The sequence below is a fragment of the Schistocerca nitens genome, chromosome 8 (assembly GCF_023898315.1).
Source record: "Schistocerca nitens isolate TAMUIC-IGC-003100 chromosome 8, iqSchNite1.1, whole genome shotgun sequence".
Classification (NCBI taxonomy): domain Eukaryota; kingdom Metazoa; phylum Arthropoda; class Insecta; order Orthoptera; family Acrididae; genus Schistocerca; species Schistocerca nitens.
In genome coordinates, this window is record NC_064621.1 from 249,035,156 (window position 1) to 249,047,473 (window position 12,318).

Consider the following 12,318-nt stretch of genomic DNA (forward strand, 5'->3'; position numbering starts at 1 on the left):
CGTCCTCTGGCATTGATGCCTGCCTGTACTCGTCGTGGCGTACTACCCAAAAGTTCACCAATGCGCTGTTGGTCCTGATTGTCCCACTCCTCAACCAATGTTCGGCGGATTGTAGGTCACGTCGTCCATAAACAGCCCTTTTCAATTTATCCCAGGCATGATCGATAGGGTTCATGTCTGGAGAACATGCTGGCCTCGCTAGTCGAGCGATGTCGTTGTCCTGAAGGAAGTTATTCACAAGATGTGATGATGGGGGCGCGAATTGTCATCCATTAAGACGAATGCCTCGCCAATACGCTGCCGATATGGTTGCACTATCGGTCGGAGGGTGGCATTCACGTATCGTACATCTGTTACAGCGCCTTCCATGAGCACCAGCGGCTTACGTCGGCCCCACATAATGCCATCACAAACGACAGGGAACCTTCACGTTGGTGCACTCGCCAGACCGTGTGTCTAAGGTGTGCAGCCTGACCGAGTTGCCTGCAAACTCGTCTCCGACGATTGTCTGGTTGACGCTCATCGGTGAAGGGAACAAAATGCCAATCCAGACCGGTCCATTTATCATGTCGTTGGGCCTATTTTTACCGCGCTGCACGCTGTCGTGGTTGCAAAGATGAACTCGCCGTGGAAGTCAGGAGTGAAGTTGTGCATCAGGCAGCCTATTGTGCACAGCTTGAGTCGTAACACGACGTCCGGTGGCGGCACGAAAAGCATTATTCAATATGGTGGCGTTGCTGTCAGTGTTCCTCCGAGCCATAATCCGTAGGTAGTGGTCATCCACTGCAGAAATAGCCCTTGGCCGGCCTGAGCGAAGCATTTCATCGACACTTCCTGTCTCTCTGTATCTCCTCCATATCCGAACAACATCGCTTTGGTTTACTCCAAGACGCCTGGAGACTTCCCTCGTTGTGACCCATTCCTGTCACAAAGTAAGAATGCCGACGCAATCGCACCACGATATTGACCGTCGTCCAAGCGTGATTGAACTACAGACAAAACGAGTCGTGTACCTCCATCCTGGATCGAATGACTGCAACTGATCGGCTGTTGGACGCCTACCATTTAATAGGCGCTGGTCATGCATAGTTGTTTACATCTTTGGGCGGGTTTACTGACATTCTGAACTGTCAAAGGGCTATGTGTGTCATACAATATCCACATTCAACGTATATCTTCAGGAGTTCTGGGAACCGGGGTGGGGCAAAAGATTTTTTTTTTTATGTGTGTAGGTTCTCAATAATCGTCTCCGGGCCCTCATTGAGAAAGAGTCGTCTCCAGCCGCCGTCTGATTGGCTGACACTGGTTGATTTGAAGGAATGTATCACAAATTGCGGTAGCGCAATCAACGTTCTGAGCAGTTGATTTTGCCATGCCACTTGCGTTGTTTAGTTTGATTATGATTTATGATATCTTGTTGTATTGTTTACTTTGATACTGCGACTTCCACAGATGATCTTGTTGCGCTTTCTGCAACAGTCTTCCACACTTGTTGATAACTGCCCACAGCGTTAGAGCCATTTTATATTCTGATTTGAGTTTTAGAGAACTTTTTTTTCTTCTGTTAATTTTACTGTGATTTATGTCAACGATTAGAGCTAATAAATAGCTATAAATGTCAGTCCTCGTTTAGATGTCAATATCTCTCACTGTCCTACGACTTTTCCATAGTTAGGGGACCTACAAATTTCAAATATGACGTTGTATAAAGCCAGTTTGTTTACAGCGGCCAAGCATAAACGACCAATGACATTAACAGTTCAGAGAAAAGAACGGGCACTGCACTCGTTCGTCTCACTCGATCTAAAATTTGTCTTATAACGAGTTTGCACTTACGCTTCTCGAATCAGAATTGTGGCACATCAGGCCCAACTTTCAGTGTCCTTGCTACACGTTTTTGTGGCTCTGTCTCAGATGGTACAACTAACCAGACCCAAAAAACTCCATTACAAGTCTCTCCACTCTCAACAGTCATTCAGCTCTCACCATCTCCCTGTTCTACTGATTTTACAATGATATTTATTGGTTGGCCGTAATAAATTACAAAACAGTTACATGTATAACATTGAAACACAGAAATAAGTTTGGCTTCTTTCACTAAAAATAAGTTATGTTAAGGGGCTCCGGAAAGGCTCAAAATCATGAAAAGTTCAATTTTTACTTTTTTGCGTTTTCTGAATCTGCAGACTATTACCTTTTAATAGATATATAATTTATTCAATTCCGCAGACTACAACTATTTTTAAATTTTTTTGAAATGTGTTCTACATGGGCGTGACCAACTGTGGCGCTGTTAAACTGCTGTCAAATGGTGTTATTATTAACGTCCGTGTTCATCAGGTACATTTTAGTGATGTGAGATAAAGTATGTGTTGTGGCTAACCTGTGATGGTTCAGTATATATCGCTGGTGTGATTGTCGATTGTTTCATGTTTATTTACTCTGTCGTTATCTCGAAAATATTCGTAATTAATTCTGTTTCTTGAGTCTCTATTTGTTGAAGTATAATAATGAGTAAAAGTAAAGTTATTAGAAATCCTCTGAAGGCTTTTAAGAAAAGGAGAAATGTTGGAAAGCCAAAGGTATGTGTTATTACTGTAAACAATAAAGACGATGTAAATCCCCAACATAGCTTGTGTCCCAAAGAAGAAGACAGTTGGTGTAAATATAACAAAGGATTGCTAACTGGTGAAGTGTACACTCATAAGCATAGTCTGCCTCGTGCAATAATGGAGGTGATAAAACCTATTTTCAGAGACTTAGCAGCACCTGAACTGTTGAAAAAGTGTATTCACGGAAAAACTCAATACCCCAATGAAAGTGTAAATAGTGTTATATGGTCGAGAATCCCCAAGATTGTATTTGTTGGAATAGAAACACTTCACTTTGGTGTGTATGATGCTGTTGCGACTTTCAATGATGGCAACATTGTAAGGTGCAAGGTATTAAAAATATGGGAATGAAGATAGGTTCTAAGATGGTACGAGCGATGCTTGCTTTAGACGAGGAACGCCTTCGGGCTGCAGACAGGGCTGTAAAGAGTCTAGAAATACAAGCAAGAGTAAACAGGAGGAGGAACAAGAGGAAGCTGGAGGAGGAGTTTGCAGAGGATGAAGATAATCCATCCTATGGACCTGGAATACACTAAAAAGTTAATCCAATCTTTGTCGCTCGATTCCCAAAACTTTTATTTTCTCATACTTCCAAACATATTTGTTTCAAACTTTCAGTAAATGTTACACAGTACCTTCTGCATAATTTAACACAGCCTTTTTCCAAAAAACTGTATATTTTTGAATATATAAATAAAAAATTGCAAAAAAATGTTGTGAATTTTCATTACAATTGAAAAAAAATCATCTTTAATAACTGAACTAAAATTTTGTAAAATCCCTGTGTTAAGTTGTAGCCCATATTCCAATAAATAATCTGTAAAAAGTTCAACTTCCTACCTCAAATACTTTGTGAGGAAAGATGTAATTTATAAGCGTTATTTTAACATTGCAAGTATAGGGCGTTCCGGAGCCCCTTAAATAAAAAAGAATACATAATTAAATAAACAGACAAAGAAAATTTCTGTCTGAGAACATGCTGAATGCCCCACGCCACAGTAGTGCAGAAGGCCGGTAGAAAAGCGTAGAAGCTTCCAGTGAGGCCACATAGGTCTTAAAGACGAAGCACGAAGTTTCAGACCTTTTCTCTGTGAAAGAACGGTAATCACAAGAAAAGTGGAGGCCCTGGTGCTCGAAGAACGCCTAATTACTATCGGGGCAATACTGGCAACAATGAAAGTCAGCCATGCGTTAGTTTTCAACAGTTCCCACGACCCAGAATATATTTACCCTAAGCAGCGTGTCGTGTACTAATTTGAATCTCCCTTTCAGATTAAAAGATAGGAAAAGGGGAAGGTGGAAGTTTCGAATCAGAATATTTTCCACTGCTAAGTAAATGTTCATTCTGCAAAAAAGCCCTTAGGCTATGGGTAAGTCACGTCGCCGCAGTATCCTTTCTCCCAGGAGTACTGACAGTACTGACACAGCAACGTCATGGATGTGTGAAATTTGGATAGCGTATAATAGGTAATGATGGAAGTGAAGCTGTGAGGCTGGATCGTGAGTTGAGGCTGGACAGATCAGCTGGTAGAGTAAATGTCAAGGAAAAATTGAAGCTTCGAGTTCTAGGCCAACATACAGATCTAACGCGATGTTTTGTACGTGAGAAATGTCTCCGCTCGATGTATTCTGAGACTGTCCGTACATACTGAAAAAGCCCGCCGAATTTAGGTGTTGCATTTGTGTCAAGCGCCTCCAGGTAACTCTTGAAACACTTCTATTTTCAAATCAAACCATTTTGTTCCAGAGACATATTCAAGTCTCCCAAATCTGTGATTTATATATGCAGACTGAATCGATGAATGAAGTACTAAAGCGAGGACTCGAACCCGGGACTCCTGCTGACTAGGCAGATACGGTAATCGCTACGCCACCCTGGCACTGTGGCTTTGCACAACTACCCCTACTACCCTAACACGTCTCCCACCTCACACACCTCAGACTACGTGGTGTTCCCCTTTAACTCGAACATTGCTGAGACTCTGAAACTGTACTGGAATAGCACCTCAGAATCGAAATAATCGAGGAATCCTGCCTAAAACACAACCATAGGTTGTTTAACCAAATGAAAGTGTATGGTCTCAGAGACTTTATAAAGTCTCAAACGTCTTTGATGTACATATGCAGGCTGAAAAAATGGTTCAAATGGCTCTAAGCACTATGGGACTTAATATCTGAGGTCATCAGTCCCCTACACTTAGAACTACTTAAACCTAACCAACCTAAGGACATCACACACATCCATGCCCGAGGCAGGGTTCGAACCTGCTACCGTAGCAGCAGCGCGGTTCCGGACTGAAGCGCCTTGAACCGCTCGGCCACAACGCCAGCTATGCAGGCTAAGGTGAGGAGTAAAAATATGTACAAATGCCAGGATTTGAACCCGCTTCATTAGGCAAGTGTGCTAACCTTTTCAATCTGCATATATACGTTGTTGAGACGGAAAGGTCACTGGAACCATATAGTTTCATGTCCTGGTTTCAGGCAGAAACGCACCCCCCCCCCCCCTTCCCCATCGTCTCGTCCGAGTCCGATGCTGTGGTGCTATTCCAATTCAGATGGAGAGCCTCTGCAATATATTAGGGGAATACCAAGTGGGGTGGGGCACGAATAGAATTTTCGCTTAAGTAGGGAGGCGCTCTGGGATAGTCCGTTCAGTTGTGCAAAGCCACTGTGCTAGGATGGCGTAGCCGGTAGCTCAATTACCAAGTGAGCAGTGCACTTCGACTCGAATCCCGCCATTGGCGCAAATTATCGCTTGTCTTTTCAGCCTGCACAAACACATCACTTCCGTTTTCGTCATTGCTTCTTCGATGTAAAGACGTAAAAATAATTTAGAAAGACTTAATCTCTGTTTTACGCTCTTTTTAATAGGAGTGCTTGGATCTTGGTTCTGCGTTTCTGTAGTTTTCCCTAGGTTCTTCTGCGTGCAGTTGGAAGCAACGTATCAGAACTCTCCATTCCATGGATTAAATATTACATTGAATATCGAAAACAATGTAGCCAATTTAAGGCTATTATTTGCATTTTGCGATTCTCTGTGGAAATAAATAAGCACTCAGAAATCGACAGTAACAATCTCGAGGCGAAACATGGGAGCGCGATTCTAAGCATGATTGTGAGACGAGATCTGTCCGCGAGAGTAAAATTTCAGTAGTGTAGGTCGAGAGCTCGGAGACAGAAGATGTGTCACGCTGCCCTCACGTCGGCGATCGATCTTACCACATTCAAGGCCTGATTTCACTTATATGTCCAGCAGAGATTTAGACGGCTTAACTACGCTTGAAGATGGGATTCAAGGTAAAATTTGCAAGCATAGCGTAAAGCGCTGTTTCAGGGTTAGGCTCGTGATTATTAGTCCGAGTTTGCAATAAGGCATCGGTGCCGAACGGCTGCGCGGTTTGAGGCGCTATGTCGCGGATTGCGCGGCCCCTACCGCCGGAGATTCGAGTCGTCCCTCGGGAATGGTTGTGTGGGTGTTCATAGAAAAAGTTATTTTAAGTTACTTTCAGTAGTGTGTAAGTATCTAGGGACGATGACCTCAACAGTTTGGTCCCTTAGGAATTCACACACGTTTGAACATTTCTTGCAATAATCTCATGTTTTGCTTGTCAGTTAAAGAAGCTTCCTTATCCGCCAAATAATAATAATTATTCTCGACATCTAATTCATAAATATGCTGTGGTTATTAAATGTTAATGTAACTTTGAAATTGAAATAATTTGTTAATCTGGCACTCAGCCATTATTGATACTTGTAAGGTCATTGTCAGGCATTTCGCCATTATTAACACGGTGGTGTCATGCGTGAAATAGCGGTCAACGGCCGGCGACACCACAGTGGCGTCTTGTGCACAGTATCGCTCAGTTGCCGGCGACACCACAGTGGTGTTCTGAGCATAGTATCGCGCAGTGGCCTGTGACAGCACTTTAGTATCTTTTTCATTCTGTTGGTGTTTTGTTTAGGTAACAATAAGTTACACACGTCAACAAGTTCTTTGTTTTTATAAGTACTTGTGCACTTTCATCATGGCGAAAGAGACGATACGATTATTTACGATGAATGCGCGAACGTCTTGTCTGACGTTCCGGACGACTTGGCCGATTGGGAAGAAGACATTGGATATAAAAAAATGAAAGTGAAGCCGAATCGTCGGAAGACAGTGAAATACGTCCAAGAAGAATTCGGTTAACCCTACGGTTGCCAACTGATTCGGATGAGTCAGACGAAGAAGACAGACTATGATTTACTGAGGACCAATAATAAATTTGAAGGATCTGCGGGCCCACACATATTTCCCTAAGAAACACACAGCGTCGTGGATTTCGTAGAATCATGTATTGGGCACGATCTATTTGAATATATCAGCAGCGAAACCAACAAGTATTACAGTCAAAATTGCAAAAGAAGGAAACTGGATAAAAGGAATGCCAAATTTGTCGACATTACAGGACCTGAACTTAGAAAATCGTTTCAGCTTGCTAACCTTATGGGAATTGTAAAAAAAGCAAGGATCGATGATTACTGGTCAAGGAATCCGTTGATAGACACATCGATATTTTGCAATACGATGTTCCGCAACCAATTCAGACAAATACACTCCTGGAAATGGAAAAAAGAACACATTGACACCGGTGTGTCAGACCCACCATACTTGCTCCGGACACTGCGAGAGGGCTGTACAAGCAATGATCACACGCACGGCACAGCGGACACACCAGGAACCGCGGTGTTGGCCGTCGAATGGCGCTAGCTGCGCAGCATTTGTGCACCGCCGCCGTCAGTGTCAGCCAGTTTGCCGTGGCATACGGAGCTCCATCGCAGTCTTTAACACTGGTAGCATGCCGTGACAGCGTGGACGTGAACCGTATGTGCAGTTGACGGACTTTGAGCGAGGGCGTATAGTGGGCATGCGGGAGGCCGGGTGGACGTACCGCCGAATTGCTCAACACGTGGGGCGTGAGGTCTCCACAGTACATCGATGTTGTCGCCAGTGGTCGGCGGAAGGTGCACGTGCCCGTCGACCTGGGACCGGACCGCAGCGACGCACGGATGCACGCCAAGACCGTAGGATCCTACGCAGTGCCGTAGGGGACCGCACCGCCACTTCCCAGCAAATTAGGGACACTGTTGCTCCTGGGGTATCGGCGAGGACCATTCGCAACCGTCTCCATGAAGCTGGGCTACGGTCCCGCACACCGTTAGGCCGTCTTCCGCTCACGCCCCAACATCGTGCAGCCCGCCTCCAGTGGTGTCGCGACAGGCGTGAATGGAGGGACGAATGGAGACGTGTCGTCTTCAGCGATGAGAGTCGCTTCTGCCTTGGTGCCAATGATGGTCGTATGCGTGTTTGGCGCCGTGCAGGTGAGCGCCACAATCAGGACTGCACACGACCGAGGCACACAGGGCCAACACCCAGCATCATGGTGTGGGGAGCGATCTCCTACACTGGCCGTACACCACTGGTGATCGTCGAGGGGACACTGAATAGTGCACGGTACATCCAAACCGTCATCGAACCCATCGTTCTACCATTCCTAGACCGGCAAGGGAACTTGCTGTTCCAACAGGACAATGCACGTCCGCGTGTATCCCGTGCCACCCAACGTGCTCTAGAAGGTGTAAGTCAACTACCCTGGCCAGCAAGATCTCCGGATCTGTCCCCCATTGAGCATGTTTGGGACTGGATGAAGCGTCGTTTCACGCGGTCTGCACGTCCAGCACGAACGCTGGTCCAACTGAGGCGCCAGGTGGAAATGGCATGGCAAGCCGTTCCAGAGGACTACATCCAGCATCTCTACGATCGTCTCCATGGGAGAATAGCAGCCTGCATTGCAGCGAAAGGTGGATATACACTGTACTAGTGCCGACATTGTGCATGCTCTGTTGCCTGTGTCTATGTGCCTGTGGTTCTGTCAGTGTGATCATGTGATGTATCTGACCCCAGGAATGTGTCAATAAAGTTTTCCCTTCCTGGGACAATGAATTCACGGTGTTCTTATTTCAATTTCCAGGAGTGTATTATCATTTTTACATTTTTCCGACAACAACAATAAACCGGATAATGCCGACCGGCTTTTCAAAATGCAATTCGTAATTGATTATTTTTCCAAATAGTTTAAAGAAATGTCTGATCTAAGTCAAAACATCTCAATCGATAAAAGAATGAAACCGTGGCGTGGACAGTGAAATTTTGAAGTTTACAATCCGTCGAAAATTACGAAATATGGCGTACTCATCCGGAGGCTGTATGATTCGTGTACGGGATACATTTCCTGATTCAAGATATATTCCGGCACTGGACGACCTTTAGCAGAAACATTGATGGAACTATTGACACTTTCCTATGGAAAGTGGCACCACCTCTACATGGATAATTGTTATAACACTGTAGAACTTGCAGAGAAGTTACTTGAAAAGAAAATTCGAGTTTGTGGAACGATACGGCAAAATAGAGGATTTCCGGAAAAATTAAAGCGCGCCAAAAGTCAATGTCTTTGAAGCTTGTCATCGACGGAAAGGTGACAAGCGGCCGGCGACAAGTCAAGTAATCCGAATTAGCGCTGCCGGTGCCAAGCGAATAAATTTGTACGAGACGTGCGGACGGCAAAATGTTAATACTCTCAACCTGTTATTGGTCATGATGATTTCTGAAGTTTTTAAATAGACCCAATTTATGAAATCACATCTTACAAGATATTTCGTTGTTAACAGGACCCAGGCAAAATCCTTTTTGTTACATCCATTCTTAGTAACAATACGATTTAGCCGCTGCTGCTGCATGCTGATGCGAATTGTTGTAAATCACTTGGAAACAGACAGTTATCTAAAGAGGTGAGTGCAAAACTTAGAGCCGAACCAGAGACACTGACCTGCCACAACATTCAGTAAATTCCGTTGCACAAGCCAGATTGCCTATCACTTGTACATTCTTATTCAAATACCCATTCACATAGCTTATCCAAATGTTAGTTTTAAGTTATTCATGTAATGATCCGTTGAAGGCTTAAATGACAGTGAAGCTGACGCTCATACAACACGCACTCAGTGTTACGCAGGTTAGATTCCGATATTTGATAGAACAGGTTGCTTATCGAGTCCACTTTCTCTGACGAACAGGGGCTTTATTATTATTATTATTATTTTGTAATTTAATCGTATGGCTAGGGCCCTCCGTCGGACAGACCGTTCTTCGGATGCCGGTCTTTCAATTTGACGCCACTACGGCGACCTGCAGTCGATGAGTATGATAGGATGATGATGAGGGAAGCACAACACCCAGTCTCTGGGCGGAGAAAATTCCCCCACCCAGCCGGGAATCGAACCCGGGCCCAGAGGAGTGACAATCCGTCACGCAGTAAACCAGTTGTTACGATCCATTTACACGATGTATCAGTGGCCAACAACTGGGTTAGGCAGACTACCTGTAACTGTGATGTCGTCACTCCAACCGACAACTGTCAACTGACTGGAGAATGTTTGAATGCTACTCCAGTCAGTTGACAGCTGATGGTTGGAGAGACGACATCAGAGTTACAGATAGTCTGTGTAAACCTGTTGTTGATCACTTATGCGTCCTTTATATGGATCGTGCTAACCACTTCAGCATCAACTATGGCCTGAAGACGACGCATTGAAAGGCCGAAGCTGGTAGCCATAGTATTAATGACATGATAAGGACGGCTGTAGGTGATTCATTTCTTTACAATAGTGATTGCTTAAGCGCTGTTGCTGTTGGCACCTTTGCTTTTAACTGTACCAACAGTAATGTATCTCTTAATCTAAATCTGTCCTTCCGACGACATTTTCTTTGCGTTTTCTTAACACATTTCTAGCATCTTTTTGTACTTCCTCCTTAAATCGATTAGATGATGTATACCTTCCGTTACACAAGATTTCTTCTTAGATACCTTTCTTGTTTCTATGTCTGTGCAATATCCTGTGATTACCGTTATACAGATGCCCGTTCCTCATTAACTGAAGTGAGTAGTGTAATACTCATTACCGCAGTATACAAAAATAGCCTCCAAGAACTTAAAACGCACATAATTTTTCCTTAGTGTTTTAGTACTCCACATCCATATTCGTTGGTATTTTCTTACGATTTCCTTAAACTCCAGGTTACTCTCCATCACTATGAAATTGACTATGTCATCAGAGTATAAGGTGATTCCGTGACAATGTTACAATCTTTCAAGGATGTTGGGGAAGGTTAAGTGTATCGATACGAGGTAAGGGATCCCGACCTGGGAACGACAGAGTCGAAACTTATAAGAGACGATCGTATGACACCTCTGACTGGTGAATACATGTACCGGTACTGTTATTGACAAAATTGTAGAGTACTCTATTGTTTGGTTCCAATAATGTGGAACCCCACAACACTTTGAACAGAGGGTTTGTGTACTGTTGAATCAGAGATTGTCCGAAAATTGGACGATCAGAGGATGTCCTGTTTCGTGGCCAGGACGTTCACCTGATGTCACGTCACTTGATTATTTCCTCTGGGGACATATGAAAAGTCTTCTGTACGAGACGCCTGTCGAGACAGAAGAGGATCTTCTGATAAGAATTTTTGCTGCCGGTGACACTTTTCAAGCGACACTTGGGTTATTAGAACGGGTACCCCATAACTTGGTGTGAGGATGCTATGCCTGCACTGACGTTATGGGATGTGACTCTGAACAAATGTTATAAATTTAGCAGCTTCTGAAATTTGTGTAGGTAAATGGAATTCATTGTTTCAAATTAGGATTTACGGTCTCTCTGACATCAGTTTACGTGCTAGGTTACTAGTCCATCAACATGGGAAACCATCTGAGGGTATTGGAGGTGCTGACCATGAATTCTGCACGTCATGGTCAGTGTTTGGAAGTTGCAGCCCCTTAGTCTGAGCACTGCGCGAGGCTCAGACAACTTAGTAGTTTTTCAATAATGTCTTTCGAATCGCTCCATTTCCAGACTAAAGTCTCTTAAATCAAATGGATACATTTATCTTTCCCAATCAACCCAGAACGTTTGTAACATCATCGAAGGATCAACATGTATATCGGCTGCTGGGTAAGTTTTACAATCGAATATCTGAAAATCTGATTCCGTAACCTCCCACTCACCATAACGTAATTCACCTGGTTTCCTCCAATGCCTCCGCGGCTTGACGTAGCACATCATTTTGATTCTTGAAAAGTATCTTTGCCACCATTAGCTGAAATACTTTAAAAAACTCCTACTAGTAAGCCCATATTCTTCCGTAAATCTGCGGTTCTAGGCGCTACAGTCCGGAACCGCGCGACCGCTGCGGTCGCAGGTTTGAATCCTGCTTCGGGCATGGATGTGTGTGATGTCCTTAGGTTAGTTAGGTTTAAGTAGTTCTAAGTTCTAGGGGACTGATGACCTCAGAAGTTAAGTGCTATAGTGCTCAGAGGCATTTCTTTTTCCGTAAATCTATCTTCAACGATTAGTAGATTTCCATACCCATTGACGCAGTGAATTATCCTTTCAGTCCCGTTATAAACACTATGCATCTATGTTATCATCTTCTGCCTGTGGCGTAGTATGTGTGATGTACGATTATGGGCAGCTCTACAACAAAACCAATTACTTATTATCAGCGAAACATGAGGTTTTATTTAATCACTGCTTCTCCCGGCTAATGAGAGTTATTTTGTTAAAGGAATCTCCACCATGCAACTTGTAGCAATGTTGT